Source organism: Moschus berezovskii, chromosome Y (genome assembly GCF_049115385.1).
Source record: "Moschus berezovskii isolate FMDL1 chromosome Y, NW_MosBer_1.0, whole genome shotgun sequence".
NCBI classification, from domain to species: domain Eukaryota; kingdom Metazoa; phylum Chordata; class Mammalia; order Artiodactyla; family Moschidae; genus Moschus; species Moschus berezovskii.
In genome coordinates, this window is record NC_142489.1 from 13,592,384 (window position 1) to 13,614,978 (window position 22,595).

Sequence of the window (22,595 nt, forward strand, 5' to 3'; positions counted from 1 at the left end):
AGAATCGATGCTTTTGAACTGCAGTGTTGGAGAAGACTCTTGAGAGTCCCTTGTACCACAAGGAGATCCAACCAGTCCATTTTAAGGGAGATCGATAATGGGTGTTCATTGGAAGGACTGATGCTAAAGCTGAAACTGCAATACTTTGGCCACCTCATGCTATGAGTTGACTCACTGGAAAAGACTCTGATGCTGGGAAAGGTTGAGGGCAGGAGGAGAAGGGGACGACCGAGAATGAGATGGCTGGATGGTATCACCGACCTTGTGGACATGAATTTGAGTGAACTCAGCGAGTTGGTGATGGATAGGGAGGCCTGGCGTGCTGTGATTCATGGGATCACGGAGAGTCGGACACGACTGAGCGACTGAAATGAACTGAACTGAACTGAACTGAATTTTAAAATGTTTGTGAAGATTTAATGACAAAAATAAACAGTTATATACATATATATGTATATATATATATACATACACACACATAATAGATATACAGATATCTATAAAATAGACAGACATGTTTGCATAACAGAAAATATTGATACCAAGCTCAGATGACAGAATTATTTCCCACTCCATCTCACATGAAAGAGCTAACGTTGTTGTTGACTCAAACACTCCAAGAGCTGGGGGACCTGAATAAAAATCGAACCTGCAACTGGGATTCTCAGTTACATATGATCACGCTCTAAACCCAACACTTTGTTTCCTTTCTTGTTGTAAGCAGTCCCTTCTTAAGATTGAAAAGTATGAAAACCGAGAGAGAGAAATAGGAGATTCTAGACTTCCTCATGTTCCAAGAGTGACTGTAATCGAAGAAACTAGAAAAGACAGAAACAAAGGAAAATAATCAAGCGATATAGGATAATCACGATTTAGCCATTAAGCAAAGTCAACGATCTTTAGTTCCTCCTTAAGGGCCATAGATAACATTCTGAACAATATCCTGTGAACAGTTTTAGAAATACTAAATCCCCAACCAGGCTGAAATGTAAGTACCTAGACAGCAGAGTAGTGGAAGGTCAGCTCGATTAAGGGACAGATTTTCACAGAGTAGTAGGAACCAGATGGTCAATGATGTTGACTCCCAATATTCTCAGTAACAGGCCACTAGTAGAATGTCCCCAAACTATATCACACAACCCATGCCCAACCTCACTCTGTCATTAAAATCATTCCCCTGAAAGTATTCGGGGAGTGTGGGTCTTTGAAGGATCAGCTGCTAGGACACCTTGCTTGGTTCTATTGCACAGAAGTGAGTAACCCAAGTTTGGTAGGCTAAGAGTTCAGTTCAGTTCATTTAGTTCAGTTCAGTCACTCAGTGGAGTCCGACTCTTTGCAACCCCATGAATCACAGCATGCCAGTCCTCCCTGTCCATCACTAACCCCTGGAGTTTACTCAAACCCGCCTCCATCGAGTCTGTGATGCCATCCAACCATCTCATTCTCTGTCGTCCCCTTCTCCTCCTGCCCTCAATCCCGCCCAGCATCAGAGTCTTTTCCAGTGAGTCAACACTTCACATGAGGTGGCCAAAATATTGGAGCTTCAGATTCAGCATCAGTCCTTCCAATGAACATCCAGGACTGATCTCATTTAGAATGGACTGGTTGGATCTCCTTGCAGTCGAAGGGACTCACAAGAGTCTTCCGCAACACCATAGCTCAAAAGCATCAATTGTTCGGTGATCAGCTTTCTTCACAGTCCAACTCCCAAGCCATACCCTTGACTAGACAAACCTTTTGTGGCAAAGTAATGTCTCTGCTCTTTAATATGCTATCAAGTTTGGTCATAACTTTCCACCCAAGTAGTAAGCGTCTTTTAACTTCATGGCTAGAATCAGCATCTGCAGTGATTTTGGAGCCCAAAAAATAAAGTCTGACACTGTTTCCCTATCTATTTCCGATGAAGAGATGGGACCAGATGCCATGATCTTAGTTTTCTGAATGTTGGCTTCAATCCAACTTTTTCACTCTCCTCTTTCACTTTCATCAGAGCCTTTTTGGTTACTCTTCAGTTTCTGCAATAAGAGCGATGTCATCTGCATATCTGACGTTATTGATATTTCTCGTGGCAATCTTGATTCCAGTCTGTGCTTCTTCCAGCCAGCGTTCTTCATGATGTACTCTGCATAGAAGTTAAATAAGCAGGGTCTCAATATACCACCTTGGCATAATCCTTTTCTGATTTGGAACCTGTCTGTTGTTCAATGTCGAGTTTTAATTGTTGCTTCCTGACCTGCATACAGGTTTCTCAAGAGGCAGGGCAGATGGTCTGGTATTCCCATCTCTTTCAGAATCTTCCACATTTTATTAGATCCACACAGTCAAAGACTTTGGCATAGTCAATGAAGCAGAAATAGATGTTTTTCTGGAACTCTCTTGCTTTATCCATGATCCAGCAGATGTTGGCAATTTGATCTCTGGTGCCTCTGCCTTTTTTAAAACCTGCTTGACCATCTGGGAGTTCACGGTTCACATATTGCTGAAGCCTGGCTTGGAGAAGTTTGAGCACGACTTTACTAGCATGTGAGATTTGTGCAATTATGTGGTAGTTTGAGCATTCTTTGACATTTCCTTTCTTTGGGTTTGGAATGAAGACTAAACTTTTCCATTCCTGTGGCCACTGCTGAGTTTTCCACATTTGCTGGCATATTGAGTGCAGCACTTTCACAGCATCATCTTTCAATATTTGAAATAGCTCAATTGGAATTCCATCACCTCCACTAGCTTTGTTCGTAGTGATGCTCTCCAAGGCCCACTTGACTTCACATTTCAAGATGTCTGGCTCCAGGTGAGTGATCTCGCCATCGTGATTATCTTCATCGTGAAGATCTTTTTTTCTACAGTTCTTCTGTGTATTCTTGCCACCTCTTCTTAATATCTTCTGCTTCTGTTAGTTCCATCCCATTTCTGTCCTTTATCAAGCCCATCTTTGCATGAAATGTTCCCTTGATATCTCTAATTTTCTTGAAAAGATCTCTTGTTTTTCCTCTTCTGTTGTTTTCCTCTATTTCTTTGCATTGATCACTGAGGAAGGCTTTCTTATCTCTCCTTGCTCTTCTTTGGAACTCTGCATTCAGATGCTTATATCTTTCCTTTTCTCCTTTGCTTTTCGCTTCTCTTCTTCTCACAGCTATTTCTAAGGCCTCCTCAGACAGCCATTTTGCTTTTTTGCATTTCTTTTCCATGAGGAAAGTACCAGGGAAATTGACCTTGGAATACAGAATGAAGCAGGGCAAAGGCTAGTCGAGTTCTGCCAAGAGAACACAGTGGTCAAACATAGTCCCTCTTCCAGCAATACAAGAGAGGACCCTACACATGGACATCGCCAGATCGCCGACACTGAAATCAGATTGATTATACTCTTTGTAGGCAAAATAGAGAAGTTCTATACAGTCAGCAAAAATAGGACAGGAAGCTGACTGTGGCTCAGATCATGAACACCTTATTGCCAAATTCGGACAGAAGTTAAAGAAACTAGAGGAAACCACTAGACCATTCAGATATGACCTAAATCAAATCCATTATGACTATACACTGGAAGTTCAAAATAGATTTAAGGGACTAGATTTGATTGACAGAGTGCCTGATGAGCTATGGATGGAGGTACCTGACAGTGTACAGGAGACAGGGATCATGACCATCCCCAGGTAAAGAAATGCAAAAAAATGAATGGCTGTCTGAGGAGATCTTACAAATATCTTTGAAAACAAGGGAAACAGAAAGCAAAAAAGAGGAAAGATATATCCATTTGAATGCAGATTTCTAAAGAAAAGCAAGGAGAGAAAAGAAAACCTACCTCAGGGATCAGTGCAAAAAAAGAAGGGAAACAATAGAATGGGAAAGACTAGAGATCTCTTCAAGAACATTGGCGATCCCAAGAGAACATCTCATGCAACGATAGGCTCAATAAAGCACAGAAACGGTAGGGATATAATCGAAGCAGAAACTATTAAGAAGAGGTAGTAAGAATACACAGAAGAACTGTACAAAAAGATCTTCACAACCCAGATAATCACGATGGTGTGATCGTTCACCTAGAGCCAGACATCTTGGAATGTGAAGTCAAGTGGACCTTAGGAAGCATCACTACGAACTAAGCTAGTGTAGGTGTTGGAATTTCAGTTGAGCTTTCTCAAATCCTGAGAGATGATGCTTTAAAAGTGCTGCACTCAATAGGCCAGCTAATTCGGAAAATTCCCCAGTGGCCACAGGGCTGGAAAATGGCAATATTCATTTCAATCCCAAAGAAAGGCAATGCAATAGAATGTGCAAACTACTGCACAATTGCACTTATCTAACATGCTAGTAAAATAATGCTCTATATTCTCCAAGCCAAGCTTCAGCAATACGTGAACTGTGAACTTCCAGATTTTCAAGCTGGTTTTAAAAACATCAGAGGAACCGGAGATCAAATTGGAAACATCCAATGGATCATCGAAAAAGGAAGAGAGCTCCAGAAAAGCATCTATATCTTCTTTACTGGCTATGCCAATGCCTTTGACTGTGTGGATCACTATAAATTGTGGAAAATTCGAAAGAGATGGGAATACCTGACCACCTGAACTGCCTCTTGAGAAATCTATACGTAGGTCACAAAATAACAGTTAGAACTGTTCATGGAACAACAGACTGGTTCCAAATAGGAAAAGGAGTACGTCAAGGCTGTATATTTTCAACCTGTTTATTTAACGTATATGCAGAGTACATCATGAGAAGTGCTGGGCTGGAGGAAAAACAAGATGGAATCAAGGTTTCTTGGAGAAATATCAATAACGTCAGATATGCCAATGACACCTCCCTTTTGGAAGAAAGTGAAAAATAACTAAAGAACCTCTTGATGACAGTGAAAGAGGATAGTGAAAAAGTTCGCTTAAAACTCAACATTCAGAAAACTAAGATCATGGTATCCGATCCCATTGCTTCATGGCGAATAGGTGTGGAAACAGTGGTATCCATCGCTGACTATTTCTTAGGCGCCAAAATTGCTGCAGATGGTGATTGCAGCCATAAAATTAAAAGACACTTACTCCTTGGAAGGAAAGTTATGACCAGCCTAATCAGCATATTTAAAAGCAGAGGCATTACTTTGCCAACAAAGGTCTGTCTAGTAAAGGCTATGGCTTCTCCAGTGAGCATGTATGGATGTGAGAGTTGTACTATAAAGAAATCTGAGCGCTGAAGAATTGATGTTTCTGAACTGTGGTGTAGGCGAAGACTCTTGGGAGTCCCTTGGACTGCAGGGAGATCCAAACAGTCCATCCTAATGGAGATCAGTCCTCGGTGTTCATTAGAGTGATTGATGTTGAAGACGAAATTGCAATACTTTGGGCAGCTAATGCGATTAAGTGACTCACCGGGAAATTTCCTGATGCTATGAAATATTGAGGGCACGAAGAGAAAAGTATGACAGAGGATAAGATGATTGGATAGCATCACCAACTCAATGAACACGAGTTTACGTAAACCCAAGGAGGTGGTAACGGACAAGGCCTGGCGTGCTGTGGTTAATAGGTCACAAAGAGTCAGACATGACTGAGCGACTGAAGTGAACATTACATATAATTTAAATAAGCAGAGTGACAATATGCAACCTTGTCATAATCCTTTCCCTAATTGGAAGCAGTCTGTTGTTTTCCATCCGGATCTAACTGGTGTTTCTTGATCTGCATACAGATTTCCTAGAAGGCAGGTCAGGTGATCTGGTGTTCCTACCACTTTAAGAATTTTCCACCGTTTGTTGTGATCCACACAGTCAAAACCTTTGTCATAAACAATGAAGTAGAAAAATATGTTAATTTGTTTGTTTGTTCCTGGAGCTCTCTTGTTATTTTCATGATCCCACAGATTTTGGATATTTGATATGTGGCTCCTCTTACGGAGAACATAAACACTGGACATACTGATGTATACCTGGAGCCCTGAGGGAAAATCAGTGCCACTTGCTCGTGGTCATGGTTCCCGCCAACACGAAGGTGACACAAGATCTTCAGCATCATTAACGTTTCTATGAAGTTCTGGGAAATCAGTTCTTTAAAAGCAAATAAGCAAACAGGCAGGCAAACAAAGGTGAAACCCTTGAAAACTGATTGGGTCATATACAGAGATTTCTGTCCCACTTCTCTGAGCTCCACTCCGTCTATCCACCTATTTCTCCATCTTTAGCTGTTAAAGAGACATAAAGAAGGGAATTTTGTTGTTATTTGTTTAACAAAAAATGAACTTCACTGAATTATAAGGTAGGTCAGCTTTCGAGGTTTACATTTTCCTTTAATTTGTATCTGCCTTGCTGTGAGCATGAGAGTCCAAAATATTTTAACCGTTTTTCATTCACAATTGTATCTTTGGAATTTCAGAAAGATTCGTTGGAGCAAAGAGCCTGTGTAATTTATTTTGTGTTGAAAGAGATGCAAGAAAATTCATGGATAATGTTTTTATTCATTCTATACATCTAACAGTGTAGTAGGAAATGGCCACAGAAAGCAACTATCTTGCCTGGTAAATCCCATGAGCAGAGGAGCCTGGTGTTCTACGTTCCATTTCTTTGCAGAGTTGGACAAGACTGAACATACAAACAAACATGTAACTTAGTGTCAGATGCAATTGTGTTCTATTTATTATCTCATAGGATTTTGTGTCACTCACACTGAAGGGCTTAACATTTTTCTAAATTATCTCTGTGACTTTATTAAAGTCCACTGGCTCTTTCTTTACCTTCAAAAAAGAAAAAAAGAAAAAAGAAGAAGAAGAAAGAAACGAAAATGTATTCTATGTGGAGGGTCTTTTGCTTCTTTTTCTTCATCCAAGATTTGAAACTTCTTTCCTAGTATATAAAATAAAAACACTGTTTTGAATAGAAACTGGTTCACTGGGACATTTCTTTTCCTATATGGGAATGATAAACTCTAATTTAAATTTTACCTTCTGTAGACCAGTAAGGAGCACAACAGAAAGATCTGGAACTGAGAGGAAATGATAATCTTGATACCCATATATATCTCTTCCTTTCCAGGAGCAGGCTGTTTTACGCATTGAACAGGTCTGTTGTAGAAAAAAAGAACCCCAAGAACTTTCCCCCACATATGTGTGGCTTTGTGTCCTGTCTTTCCCATGCTGTCTCATCATTTATGTCACATATGAAAGGGTTTATTAGTTCCATCGTATTACCCACTTCTTTCCATCGCACGAGTGAGCATATTCCTCATATTCTTTCCCACGAGTTACGTGACCTTTACCAAGAATTTATCAGGAAGGTTGAGACTTCTTATTCTGATAGAGTTCTCAGTATTAGTGAAGTTTTCCAGGCCTTTTTAGCATATTTGTCTATTTCACACTTTAATGAGATTGATAAGAGGTCATGAGGGTTGTTCAGTTGCCTTCGTGAGCAACAGATAAGTACTGATGCTCAGGGGAACTTGGAGATGATGTTAAGAAGAAGAAAGGATGGGCTCCACAGTGACATATTTGAAGGCCTCAGTCACAGTGGGTTAGACTACTCATTGCTACAGTAAAAGAAAAGTGAATGGCAATGAAGTCATAAGCATTCATCTCATGAGCCTAAGGCAGAAGTTGGAATGTCTGGTTTAGATTTGATATCAAGCTGGTTCATTCCCGCTAGGCTGGGTATCGATGAGAGGGTAGAATCAATGAGTGCTTTTTGAGAGAAAAAGAGACTTTTTTTTTTAATGTAATACAAGTGAACTACTTTCATGGTTACTGAATTCTCATCAGAGCTTCCTCCACACTACTATATCAGTCAGCCATCTCATGGACTCATCCTTCCGGGTTGTCACACAGCAACAGTTTTGCATGCCTTGCTTCATGCAATGACCTTCAACTGGATATCTGTTCTGTATATGATAATATACATTTTTCAGTGTTTCATATTTCAAAGCTATTCTTTCCTAGCATCCCACCCTCGCCTTCTCCCATATAGTGCCAACTTCTTTTCTTTATATATGTGTCACTTTCATTGTCTCTCTTATAGCATCGTTGTTACCTCTTTCTAAGTTTCATATATAAGGTTTCATATACTGTGTTGGTGTTTCTCTTTCTGGCTTGCTTTCCTCTGTATAATAGGCTGCAGTTTCATCCACCTCATAGCACTGACTCAAACGTGTCCCTTTTTTAATAGCTGAATATTCCATTGTGTATATGACAGCATCATCCTTATACCATTCGTCTTCGAACTGGACATCAAGGTTGTTTCAAAGTCCAAGCTATAGTAAATAGTGGTGCAATGAACATTGGAGTACATATGTTTCATTGAATTCTAGTTGTCTTGGTCTGTATGACCAGAAGTGGGATCGCTGGGTCATATGGTAATTCTATTTCCATTTTTTTTTTAAAGGATCTCCACACTGTCCTCCATAGTGCCCATACTCATGGCCTTCCCACCAACAATGTAAGAAGGTTCCCTTTCTCTTCTCCGTTTCCAGCATTGTTGGCTTTTAGAGTTTTTTGATGGTAGTTTTTGATGGTCGCTTTTTGACCAGTGTGAAATGGTACCTCACTGTAGTATCGATTTGCATTTCTCTGATAATGAGTGATGTTGAGCAGATTTTGAGGTGTTTGTTAGACATCTGTATGTCTCCTTTGTAGAAATCTCTTTAGTTCTTTGTCCCACGTTTTGATTGGATTGTTTATTTATTTTTATTTTTTTATTTTTTTAAATTTGTAACTGTAGTTTCACTTTATTTTTTTATCTTATTTTTTTTAATGTAGTTAATTTATTTTTTATTGGAGGCAAATTATTTTACAATATTATATTGGTTGGTTTGGCCATACATTGATATGAATTTGCCCCGGGTTTACATAAGTTCCCCCTCCTGAACCCCCCTCCCACCTCCCTCCTCCCTTTATCCTCCCTCTGGGTCATCCCCGCATGCGAGCCCCCAGCATCCTATAACATACATCGACCCTGAACTAGTGATTCGTTTCACATATGACAACATACGTGTTTCAATGCCATTCTCCCAAATCATCCCACCCTCACCCTCTCCCATAGAGTCCCAAAGACTGTTCTATACATCTGTGTCTCTTTTGCTGTCTCGTATACAGGGTTATCATTAGCATCTTTCTAAATTCTATATATATGTGTTAGTATACTGTATTGGTGTTTTTCTTTCTGGCTTACTTCACTCTGTATAATAGGCTCCAGTTTCATCCACCTCATTAGAACTGATTCAAATGTATTCTTTTTAATGGCTGAATAATACTCCATTGTGTATATGTACCAAAGCTTTCTTATCCATTCGTCTGCAGATGGACATCTAGGTTGCTTCCATGTCCTGGCTATTATAAACAGTGCTGCAATGAACATTGGAGTACACGTGTCTCTTTCAATTCTGGTTTCCTCGGTGTGTATGCCCAGGAGTGCGATTGCTGGATCATATGGCAGTTCTATTTCCAATTTTTTGAGGAATCTCCACACTGTTCTCCATAGTGGCTGTACTAGTTTGCATTCCCACCAACAGTGTAAGAGGGTTCCTTTCTCTCCACATCCTCTCCAGCATTTATTGCATGTAGATTTTTGGATAGCAGCCATTCTGACTGGTGTGAAATGGTATCTCATTGTGGTTTTGATTTGCATCTCTCTGATTATGAGGGATGTTGAGCATTTTTTCATGTGTTTGTTAGCCATCTTTATGTCTTCTTTGGAGAAATTTCTGTTTAGTTCTTTGGCCCATTTTTTGATTGGTTCATTTATTTTTCTGGAATTGAGCTGCAGGAGCTGCTTGTATAATTTGGAGATTAATCCTTTATCAGTTGCTTCATTTGCTATTATTTTCTCCCATTCTGAAGGCTGTCTTTTCACCTTACTTATAGTTTCCTTTGCTGTGCAGAAGCTTTTGAATTTAATTAGGTCCCATTTGTTTATTTTTGCTTTTATTTCCAATATTCTGGGAGGTGGGCCTTGGAGGATCCTGCTGTGATTTATGTCGGAGAGTGTTTTGCCTACGTTCTCCTCTAGGAGTTTTATAGTTTCTGGTCTTACATTTAGCTCTCTAATCCATTTTGAGTTTATTTTGGTGTATGGTGTTAGGAAGTGTTCTAGTTTCATTCTTTTACAAGTGGCTGACCAGTTTTCCCAGCACCACTTGTTAAAGAGACTGTCTTTTCTCCATTTTATATTCTTGCCTCCTTTGTCAAAGATGAGGTATCCATAGATGCATGGATTTATCTCTGGGCTTTCTATTTTGTTCCATTGATCTATATTTCTGTCTTTATGCCAGTACCATACTCTCTTGATGACTGTGGCTTTGTAGTAGAGCCTGAAGTCCGGCAGGTTAATTCCCCCAGTTCCATTTTTCTTCCTCAAGATTGCTTTGGCTATTCGAGGTTTTTTGTATTTCCATACAAATTGTGAGATTATTTGTTCTAGTTCTGTGAAAAATATCTTTGGTAGCTTGATAGGGATTGCATTGAATGTATAAATTATTTTGGGTAGTATACTCATTTTTACAATATTTATTCTTCCAATCCATGAACATGGTATATTTCTCCATCTATTAGTGTCCTCTTTGATTGCTTTCAGTAGTGTTTTATAGTTTTCTATGTACAAGTCTTTTGTTTCTTTAGGTAGATATATTCCTAAGTATTTAACTCTTTTCGTTGCAACAGTGAATGGAATAGTTTCCTTAATTTCTCTTTCTATTTTCTCATTATTAGTGTATAGGAATGCAAGGGATTTCTGTGTGTTGATTTTATATCCTGCAACGTTACTGTAATCATTGATTAGCTCTAGTAATTTTCTGGTAGAGTCTCTAGGGTTTTCTGTGTAGAGGATCATGTCATCAGCGAACAGTGAAAGTTTTACTTCTTCTTTTCCAATTTGTATTCCTTTTATGTATTTTTCTGCTCTGATTGCTGTAGCCAAAACTTCCAGAACTATGTTGAATAGTAGTGGTGAGAGTGGGCACCCTTGTCTTGTTCCTGACTTCAGGGGAAATGCTTTCAGTTTTTCACCATTGAGGATAATGTTTGCTGTGGGTTTGTCATATATAGCTTTTATTATGTTGAGGTATGTCCCTTCTATTCCCACTTTCTGGAGGGTTTTTATCGTAAATGGATGTTGAATTTTGTCGAATGCTTTCTCTGCATCTATTGAGATAATCATATGATTTTTATTTTTCAGTTTGTTAATGTGGTGTATTACGTTGACTGATTTACGGATATTGAAGAATCCTTGCATTCCTGGGATAAAGCCCACTTGGTCATGATGTATGATCTTCTTAATATGCTGTTGGATTCTGATTGCTAGAATTTTGTTAAGGATTTTTGCATCTATGTTCATCAGTGATATTGGCCTGTAGTTTTCTTTTTTTGTGGGGTCTTTACCAGGTTTTGGGATTAGGGTGATGGTGGCCTCATAGAATGAGTTTGGAAGTTTCCCTTCCTCAGCAATTTTCTGGAAGAGTTTGAGTAGAATAGGTGTTAGCTCTTCTCTAAATTTTTGGTAGAATTCAGCTGTGAAGCCGTCTGGACCTGGGCTTTTGTTTGCTGGGAGATTTTTGATTACAGTTTCAATTTCCGAGCTTGTGATGGGTCTGTTCAGATTTTCTATTTCTTCCTGGTTCAGTTGTGGAAAGTTGTATTTTTCTAGGAATTTGTCCATTTCTTCCAGGTTATTCATTTTATTGCCATATAATTCCTGATAGTATTCTCTAATAATCCTTTGTATTTCTGTGTTGTCAGTTGTGATCTCTCCATTTTCATTTCTAATTTTATTGATTTGGTTCTTCTCCCTTTGTTTCTTGATAAGACTGGCTAGTGGTTTGTCAATTTTATTTACCTTCTCAAAGAACCAGCTTTTGGCTTTGTTGATTTTTGCTATAGTCTCTTTTGTTTCTTTTGCATTTAACTCTGCCCTAATTTTTACAATTTCTTTCCTTCTACTGACCCTGGGGTTCTTCATTTCTTCCTTTTCTAGTTGCTTTAGATGTAGAGTTAGGTTATTTAGTTGACTTTTTTTCTTGTTTCTTGGTGTGTGCCTGTATTGCTATGAACTTCCCCCTTAGCACTGCTTTTACAGTGTCCCAGAGGTTTTGGGTTGTTGTGTTTTCATTTTCATTCATTTCTATGCATATTTTGATTTCTCTTTTGATTTCTTCTATGATTTGTTCGTTGTTCAGCAGTGTGTTGTTCAGCCTCCATATGTTGGCATGTTTAATAGTTTTTCTCCCATAATTGAGTTCTAATTTTACTGCATTGTGGTCAGAAAAGATGCATGGAATGATTTCAACTTTTTTTTAATTTACCAAGGCTAGATTTATGGCCCAGGATGTGATCTATCCTGGAAAAGGTTCCATGTGCACTTGAGAAAAAGGTGAAATTCATTGTTTTGGGGTGAAATGTCCTATAGATATCAATTAGGTCTAACTGGTCTATTATATCATTTAAAGATTGTGTTTCCTTGTTAATTTTCTGTTTAGTTGATCTATCCATAGATGTAAGTGGGGTATTAAAATCTCCCACTATTATTGCATTATTGTTAATTTCCCCTTTCATACTTGTTAGTAATTGTCTTACATATTGCGGTGCTCCTATGTTGGGTGCATAAATATTTATAATTGTTATATCTTCATCTTGGATTGATCCTTTGATCATTATGTAGTTTCCTTCTTTGTCTCTTTTCACAGCCTTTGTTTTAAAGTCTATTTTATCTGATATGAGTATTGCTACTCCTGCTTTCTTTTGGTCTCTATTTGCATGGAATATCTTTTTCCAGCCCTTCACTTTCAGTCTGTATGTGTCCCTCGTTTTGAGGTGGGTCTCTTGCAGACAACATATATGGGGGTCTTGTTTTTGTATCCATTCAGCCAGCCTTTGTCTTTTGGTTGGGGCATTCAACCCATTTACGTTTAAGGTAATTACTGATAAGTACGATCCCGTAGCCATTTTCTTTATTGCTTTGGGTTCGAGTTTATACACCCTTTCTGTGTTTCCTGTCTAGAAAAGATCCTTTAGCATTTGTTGGAGAGCTGGTTTGGTAATGCTGAATTCTCTCAGCTTTTGCTTGTCTGTAAAGCTTTTAATTTCTCCTTCATATTTGAATGAGATCCTTGCTGGGTACAGTAGTCTGGGCTGTAGGTTATTTTCTTTCATCACTTTAAGTATGTCTTGCCATTCCCTCCTGGCCTGAAGAGTTTCTGTTGAAAGATCAGCTGTTATCCTTATGGGAATCCCCTTGTGTGTTATTTGCTGTTTTTCCCTTGCTGTTTTTAATATTTGTTCTTTGTGTTTGATCTTTGTTAATTTGATTAATATGTGTCTAGGAGTATTTCGCCTTGGGTTTATCCTTTTGGGGACTCTCTGGGTTTCTTGGACTTGGGTGATTATTTCTTTCCCTATTTTAGGGAAGTTTTCAACTATTATCTCCTCAAGTATTCTCTCATGGTCTTTCTTTTTGTCTTCTTCTTCTGGGATTCCTATGATTCGAATGTTGGAGCGTTTAACATTGTCCCAGAGGTCTCTAATATTGTTCTCATTTCTTTTAATTTGTTTTTCTTTTTTCCTCTCTGTTTCATTTATTTCTACAATTCTATCTTCTAGCTCGCTTATCCTGTCTTCTGCCTCTGTTATTCTACTGTTTGTTCCCTCCAGAGTGTTTTTGATCTCATCTATTGTATTATTCATTGTATATTGACTCTTTTTTTATTTCTTCTAAGTCCTTATTAAACCTTTCTTCCATCTTCTCAATCCTTTTCTCTAGGTTATTTATCTGTAACTCCATTTTGCTTTCAAGATTTTGAATCATTTTCACCACCAAAATTCGAAATTCTTTTTCATGTAGATTCCCTATATCTTCCTCTTTTGTTTGTGTTGGTGGGAATTTATCTTGTTCCTTTACTTGCTGGGTATTTCTCTGCTTCTTCATCTTGCTTATAATGCTTTGCTTGGGGTGGCCTTTCCCTCTTCTGGCCGTTTGTGGAGTTCTCTTTATTATGTAGTTTCCTTGCTGTGTGTGGGGTTGGACAGGTGACTTGTCAAGGTTCCCTGGTTATGGAAGCCTGTGTCGGTGTTCTGGTGGGTGGAGCTGGATTTCTTCTCTCTGGAGTGCAATGAAGTGTCCAATAATGAGTTATGAGATGTCAGTGGGTTTGGAGTGACTTTGGGCAGCCTGTATATTGAAGCTCAGGGCTAGTTTCCTGTGTTATTGGAGAATTTGCATGGTATGTCTTGCTCTGGAACTTGTTGACCCTTGGGTTTAGCGTAGGTATGGAGACGTTTGATGAGCTCCTATCGATTAATGTTCCCTGGAGTCAGGACCTTTCGGGTGTTCTCAGGATTCGGGCTTAAGCCTCTTGCCTCTGGTTTTTGATCTTATTCTTGGAGTAGTCTCTAGACGTCTCTATCTGTCATTTCCAAGGTGGTTCCCTCTGTTTTAGCTTCTGTCTGCTGGTCTCTTCAGTGTCTAATTTCCGCCCTGATACTAGGGGGTGGGTGGACACTTTTTAAGGCTCTGTTGTTCAGTCCTGTTCTGGGAAGGGAGGAACGCTGCAGTCGATTATCTCTGACGTCTGTGGGGAGTGCTCGCAGCGTCTCGGCCACACTGGGTTTGCCCCCGCTCACAGCACGTATGCTGTCCCAGTCTATACTGCACAGGCTCTAGGTTGCTCTGCCGGGAACTGTCCGAGGCCGGCGCCGGGTTGAAGGACTTCCCAGGTCTGAGCGGCTCAAGTTCAGGTTCTCAGGTACTCCACAAAGGCGCAGACTTGGTTGGGCCTGCGTTTTGTGCCTTCCCCAGTCCGAGCAGCTCAGGGGACCAGGTGTTTGGCGAGCGCGGTCTCTGCGACTTATCGCCTCCCCAGTCCCCGCCACTCAGTTTTCTGGGTGTACAACCGGCGCACCTTCTCAGGGGGATATCGACCGGCCCGAGCCCAAGAAGTCCTGAATAGCAACAAGCCTGCCTGCAGTTTGTATCAGATGCTTTTCTGGGGCCGCGGTTGCCCGCTCCGGCTCTGGCTGCGCTCCCTGCCTGTCTCGGCGGGGAATGGGGGATGGGCCAACCGCAGCCAGCTCGCTCTGCTCAGTCCTTTATTCTGTGAGTGGGGCTGGCCGAGTCATAGGTTAGAGCTTTCCGCCTTTTCGTGGGGAAGCTATCCCACAGTCTGCTTTGCTCTCCCCAGTTCTCTCAAATTGTTCTCGCGGCATTCAAGCCCAGTCCTCTCTCTAAGCAGTTCAGCCGGCTCCTCCCTGCCCAGCCCCCGCTTGCTAATGGCGTATGCAGGCGTCTGCGCTGCTACTCTGCTGGGAGTTACCGTTTGGCGGGTAACCTGTGGGTTTTTAAAAAATCTTAAAAAAAAAAGAGGGTTATGTGGCCCTCTGAGCTTCCAAGGCTCGCCACAGAATCGCCAGTGAGAATGTTTCCTGGTGTTTGGAAACTTCTCTCTTTTTAAAGCCTCCCTTCCCGGGACGGAGCTCCGTCCTTACTTCTTTTGTTTCGCTTTTTATCTTTTATGTTTTTTCCTACCTCCTTTCGAAGACAATGGGCTGCTTTTCTGGGTGCCTGACGTCCTCTGCCAGCATTCAGAAGTTGTTTTGTGGACTTTACTCGCGTTCAAAAGTTCTTTTGATGAATTTGTGGAGGAGAGAGTGGTCTCGCCGTCCTATTCCTCCGCCATCTTGTTCCTCCTCTCTGGATTGTTTATTTATCTGGTATTGAACTACATGAGCTGCTTGTATATTTTGGAGATTAATTTGATGTCAGTTACTTTGCTTACTATTATTTTCTCCCATTTGGAAGGCTGCCTTTTCACGTTGTGTATTGTTTCCTTCATTGTGTAAAACTTTTAAGTTTAATGAGGTCCCATGTTTGTTTTAGTTTTTATTTCTGTCAATCAGGAGGGTCACAGAGTCTGCTGTGATTTGTGTTAGAGTCTGTTCTGTCTGTTTTCCTATGAGAGTTATATAGTTTCTAGACTTCTATTTATATCTTTGGGCTTCCCTGGTGGCTCAGAGGTTAAAGCATCTGCCTCCAATGCGGGAGACCCGGGTTAGATCCCTGGGTCAGGAAGATACCCTGGAGAAGGAAATGGTAACCCACTCCAGTATTCTTGCCTGGAGAATCCCATGGACGGAGAAGCCTTTAAACCGTTTTGAGTGTATTGTTGTATAGGGTGGTAGAATGTGTTTTAGCACCACTTTTTACAATTGTTGACCATTTTCCCCAATAACGCTTTTTAAGGTGGTTGTCTCACCTCCATTATATATTTTTGCCTCCTTTGTCAAAGATAAAGTGTCCATATGTTTGTGGATATATCTCTAGGCTTTCTATATTGTTGCATTGATGTATATTTTTGTCTTGTGCCAGTACCTTTCTTTCTTGATGACTGTAGCTCTGTAGTATAACCTGAAGGCAGGCAGGTTGATCCCACTATTTCCATTCTTTTTTTCAAGATTACTTTGGCTATTAGAGGTTGAAATTGTTTGTTCTTGTTCTGTGGAAACAACAACAACAACAGCAACAACACTGGTAGATAACGGTGAACCTATTGTGTTTTGGCTAGTGTACTAATTTTCACAGATTGATCTTCTGATCTAAGAACCTGACATAATTCTCTGTCTGTTTCTATTATCTTTATTTCTGCAGTGTTTTAGGTTTCCATGTATAGATTCAGTCTTTTGTTTCGTTAGGTAAATTTATTCCTAGGTACTTTATACTTCTTTTTGCAATGGAAAATGGGATTTTTCCCATCAAAATTCTGAAGCATTATCAGTTTATGGGTCAGAGAGTTCTCTAACAGTTTCCTTTCCATGAGAACCTGGGAATGAACTGTAGGCTTCTTTTGAACTTAAGAGCTTATTTTCAAGAGGTAGAGGTGTATGTCTTTTCAAGTTTTGCTGTAACAGCATGCCATAAAGCAGGTAGTTTCAATAAATATTTTCTCATACTACCAGGGACCTAGCCAGTAATCAAAGGGTTACCAGATTTGCTTTGTTCTGAGGCCACTTTTGGATGGTGACACATGATCACAGGGATTTATCTTCTCATATAAATGTCTCTGTTATTTCTGTGTCTGCTCTCCTTGCCTTATAAAAACCCAGTCCTCTATATCAACATATCTACCTAAAAACCCTATTGGCAAAATGGTTAAGAAAGAAATTATACATTGCTCACAATTTTGACTCTGCACAAAGTACAGTAAGTTCAGCTCAGTCGCTCAGTCATCTCAGACTCTCTGTGACCCCATGAATCACAGCATGCCAGGTCTCCCTGTCCCTCACCAACTCCCAGAGTTCACTCAAACTCATGTCCATCGAGTCGGTGATGCCATCGGCTTCAAAACACACATTTTGAGAGGATAAATTATTCTACAATATTGATTTTCTTCTTTACACTTGTTACAGCTGTATACTAATCTGTCTCTTAATGTTCAGCCCACTAATCAGATCTACCCAATTCAGAATGCAGATTGTTAAGGCATTAGAGAAAGAAAAATATTTATTTTGTATAAGTATTAAACCAAACTGTGATGCACATATACAAACGACAAAATTGTTGTAAAGTCAAAATACATATATATTATATATGTGTACTAGCAAATCAATTCATTACAATATTTTCAAAGTTATAAGTATTCTTCAAATAGCCCTGATGACATCTGTCACAGTAATTTGGTCCTTAATTAACTTGATAATCGGGATAGCCATCAGTGTTTGCTAATTTGTTTTTATTATTATCATTATTTTAAATGTATTTATTTTAACTAGAGGCTGATTCTTTACAATATTGTATTGGTTTTGCCATACATTGACATGAATCCGCCCCAGGTGTACATATGTTCCCCATCTTGACGGCCCTCCCATCTCCCTCCCCATCCCATCCCTCTGGTTCATCCCAGTGCACCAGCTAATTTGTTTTATACTGGAAAAGGGTAAACTTCTCATGTACACATGAGAGAATGTGGTTTTGAAATGTGTCACCCTCTCATCTACAGAACTGAGACATAAGATGCTACTGCTAAAAAATAGCCCAATATTATTAGGCTAAGTTATTTCCAAAGACTGGCATTTAAATACTAGAGGTTTTCATTGAAGAACAATGCAAGATGTGTTGCTTATGCCTTTAATTACACCAAACTCTTCAAACCTTTCAACACAGCTCACTTAGAGGAAATGTAAGTGAGGTCTGTGATTAGGTGTTGAAACTGCCTTGTTGTCAGATCCTCTGCTATTGAGGTAAGGTCACAGTCAGGTAATAGTGTTTCTGTAAACCTGTACTGAAGTAAATATCAATCTGTATCCTGAAAAATTATCCTAAAATGACTTTCATCATCCAACATCCTGGTTAAGAGGGTTTCTTTCTGAAGCCTGGTTATCCTGTCTGGGTTCAGGGTAGATCTCAAGGTCTGGTCTTGTGTCTCCCATCAGTGCCCAGTCCCAGCTGAAGGGGAATCTGTCTGTTCTCTGTGTCCTTCTCTTTCCAAGGTTCTCATACATTGTCCAGTCATTTTAATGAGGGAGTCCTATGCCCGAAGTAGAGTTGGGCCTTGGTCTTCTCATACTATCCAAAAGGGGGCTGGGTGTCATAGACTGTTACTCCTACAGTTTGCCACAACCATTAGATCATGGAGGTGAGCATCGGACATGTTGGATACTTCTTCGAACTCTGGTGAAGGCCAGTGAATTGCTCCATCAAGGGAACTGTGCCTCTGCAATACACAGCCTTTTGCCTGTCCCGAAACTCTGTCTTTCACTACCCAGCCCTAGGGTAGAAGGCCCTAAGCAATGGGAGCAACATATATTCTAGTACACACCATTGAACGTGTGACTGTGGTTGGAGTTGTATTTCCAACTTCACTAATAATCTTGAGCTAAGATCTGCAGATCTATGTCCGTCCTGTCTCTATTTGAACATCTTCCTTGAAGAAATATTTGACCTACGATATAAGTTGGTAACTTGAACAATCATGTTCCATTTTGAATAGGCTGAGATAACGACTTTTAACTCACTTTTTCTTTTTATTTTTTTTACTTCTTTTGTTGTTTTTGTTGTTGTTATTTTTATTGGAGGGTAATTATTTTACTCACACGCTACTAAAGTCATGCTCAAAATTCACCAAGCCAGGCTTCAGCAATATGTGAACTGTGAACTTCCAGATGTTCAAGCAGGTTTTAGAAAAGGCAGAGGAACCAGTGATCAAATTGCCAACATCCGCTGGATCATGGAGAAAGTGAGAGAGTTCCAGAAAAACATTTATTTCTGTTTCATTGACTATGCCAAAGCCTTTGACTGTGTGGATCACAATAGACTGTGGAACATTCTGAAAGAGATGGGAATACCAGACCACCTGACCTGCTTCTTGAGAAACCTGTATGCAGGTCAGGAAGCAACAGTTAGAACTGGTCATGGAACAACAGACTGGTTCCAAAAAAGGAAAAGGAGTACATAAAGGTTGTATATTGTTACCCCTCTTATTTAATTTCTATACAGAGTACATCATGAGGAACACTGGGCTGGAAGAGCCACCAGCTGGAATCAAGATTTCCGGGAGAAATATCAATAACCTCAGATATGGAGATGACACCACCCTTATGGCAGAAAGTGAAGAGGAACTCAGGTGCAAGGGGATGACCTGGAGGGAGGATATGGGGAAGAGGGAGGTCGGAGGGGGGTTCAAGAAAAGGAACACATGTACACCCGGGGCGGATTCGTGTCAATGTATGGCACAACCAACCAATATAATAATGTAAGGTAATTTGCCTCCAATAAACTAAAATAAAACAAAGAAACAAACACCCCCCCCCAAAAAAAAAAAAAAAAGCCTCCTGATGAAAGTGAAAGAGGAGAGTGAAGAGGTTGGCTTGAAGTTCAACATTCAGAAAACAAAGATCATGGAATCTGGTCCCATCACTTCATGGGAAATAGATGGGAAAACAGTGGAAACAGTGTCAGACTATTTTTCTGGGTTCCAAAATCACTGAAAATGCTGATTGCAGCCATGAAATTAAAAGATGCTTACTCCTTGGAAGGAAAGTTATGACCAACCTAGATAGCATATTAAAAAGCACTGAGTTTACTTTGACAAAATCCGTCTTACTTTACTAGACAAGGTCTCTCTAGTTAAGCCCATGGTTTTCCCGTGGTCATGTGTGGATATGAGAGTTGGACTGTGAAGAAAGCTGATCGCCAAAGAATTGATGCTTTTGACTGTGGTGTTGGAAAAGACTCTTGAGAATCCCTTGGACTGCAAGGAGATCCAACCAATCCATTTTAAAGGAGATCAGTACTGGGTGTACATTGGAAGGACTGACGCTAAAGCTGAAACTGCAATACTTTGGCCACCTCATGCGACAAGTTGACTCACTGGAAAAGAGTCTGATTCTGGGAGGGATAGGGGGTGGGAGGAGACAGGGACGACAGAGAATGAGATGGCTGGATGGCATCACCGACTCGATGGACATGAGTTTGAGGGAATTCCGGGAGTTGGTGATGGACAGGGAGGCCTGGTGTGCTGTGATTCATGAGGTCGCAAAGAGTTGGATACGACTTAGTGGCTGAACTGAACTGAACTAAATTATTTTACAATATTATATTGGTTGGTTTTGCCATACATTGACATGAATCCACCCCGGGTGTACATGACTTCCCCTTCATGAACCCTCCTCCCACCTCCCTTCTCCCCTTATCTTCCCTTTGGGTCATCCCCGCACAACAGCCCCGAACATCCTATAACATGCATTGACCCTGACCTGATGATTAATTTCACATATGATAATATACATGTTTCAATGTCATTCTCCCAAATCATCCCACCCTCACCCTCTCCCACAGAGTCCCAAAGACCGTTCTACCCAGTTGTGTCTCTTTTGCTGTCTTGTATATGGGGTTATCATTTCCATTTTTCTAAATTCCATATATATGTGTTAGTATACTGTATTGGTTTTTTTCTTTCTGGCTTACTTCACTCTGTATAATAGACTCTAGTTTCATCCACCTCATTTGAACTGATTCAAATGCATTGTTTTTAATGGCTGAGTAATACTGCATTGTGTATATGTACCAAAGCTTTCTTATTCTTTCATCTGCAGATGGATATCTAGGTTGTTTCCATGTCCTGGCTATTATAAACAGTGCTAAATGAACATTGTATGTTTCCATGCACATGCTTGTGTTGCCTCTGTTTGTGTGTTTGTGTGTGTGTGTGTGTGTGTGTATCCAGGCCACTGCAGATGCCGACAAGAAGACAGCAGTACATGAGATTTGGAGCAACCAGAAGAGGAGGCACAAGGCATCCACAGACAACAGGAGACTGGTTAATATATTTCCACAGTGCCCCTGTTCAGGACTTGATATTGGAAAGAATGGCTGATGATAACTCAGGACAGTGGATCCACAAATCCGGAATGACCTTAAGAGACATAAACAAGATCAGAATGTCTGCTGTGTTATGTGTTTGTACTGGGAGGAAGGTGTTGTGGTTTTGAGAAGACACCCAGAGGAAATCAAGTGGTGTGGGGCTTTTAAGCCACAATCCATGGACCCCCTAAAGGGCCTACTGTGAGCTGAAACACATAGTCTTTCAGAAGCGGAAGCTCCATCGGGACAAAGAAGCTCCGTCATCTGGGGAATCCATAGCTTCTGGCTCAGAATTGTATTCCTTGTGTGGTGCTTGTGGAATTCACAACAAAAATCACTGCAAATGGTGGCTACAGCCAGGAAGTTCAAAGATGCTGGCTTCTTCTCAGAAAACTTGTGAACAACTTAGATGACATATTAAAAACAGGGACATTATTTTGCCAGGAAATGTCCATCTAGTAAAAGCTATGGTTTCCCTGGTAGTCATGTAGGGATGTGAAGGTTGGTCTTGAAAGGAAGCTGAGCGTGGAAGGTTGGATTCTTTTGAACTGTCCTGTTGGAGAAGATTCTTGAGAGTCCCTGGGAAAGCAAGGAGATCCAAGTGGTCCACTCTAAAGGAAATCAGTCCTGAATATACATTGGAATGACTCACGCTGATGCTGAAACTCCAATAATTTGGCCATCTGATGTAAAGAACCGACTAACTAGAAAGGTCCATGAGTCTGGGAAAGATGGAAGGCGGGAGGTGAAGGGAATGACAGAAGATGAGATGGTTGCAGAGCGTCACAAACCCAACGGACATGAGTTTGCATGAACTCTGGAAATTGGTGATGGACAGGGAGGCCTGGCCTGGTGCAGTCCATGGGTTCTCAAACAGTCAGACAGGACTGAGTGACTGAACTGAACAGAACTGATAGAGAATTTAGTCTTCAATGGAGGACAAATGAATGTCCATATTTTCAAAGGTGACATACAGGGGATTCCATATATCTTGTAGGAAAGTGTGCACAGAGAAATTCCTTTATGTAATATAAAGAATTCAAATTTTCATTCCCTGTACGTTGATTTCCATATTGCCTGAAGGCAAATCTATGCCAAGCTTTTCAAATGACACATATAGGGTATTACATCTCATTACATATAAAATGTAGAAATGACAGCACCCATATTTTCAAATGTAGAATATAATGTATTCCCTGTTTCAGATAGTAAACCTGAGCTCCTATTTTAATAAGGAAAATACAGAGAATTCCACAGAGCACTCAAGAGAAGAAAACCTACACATAGCTATGCA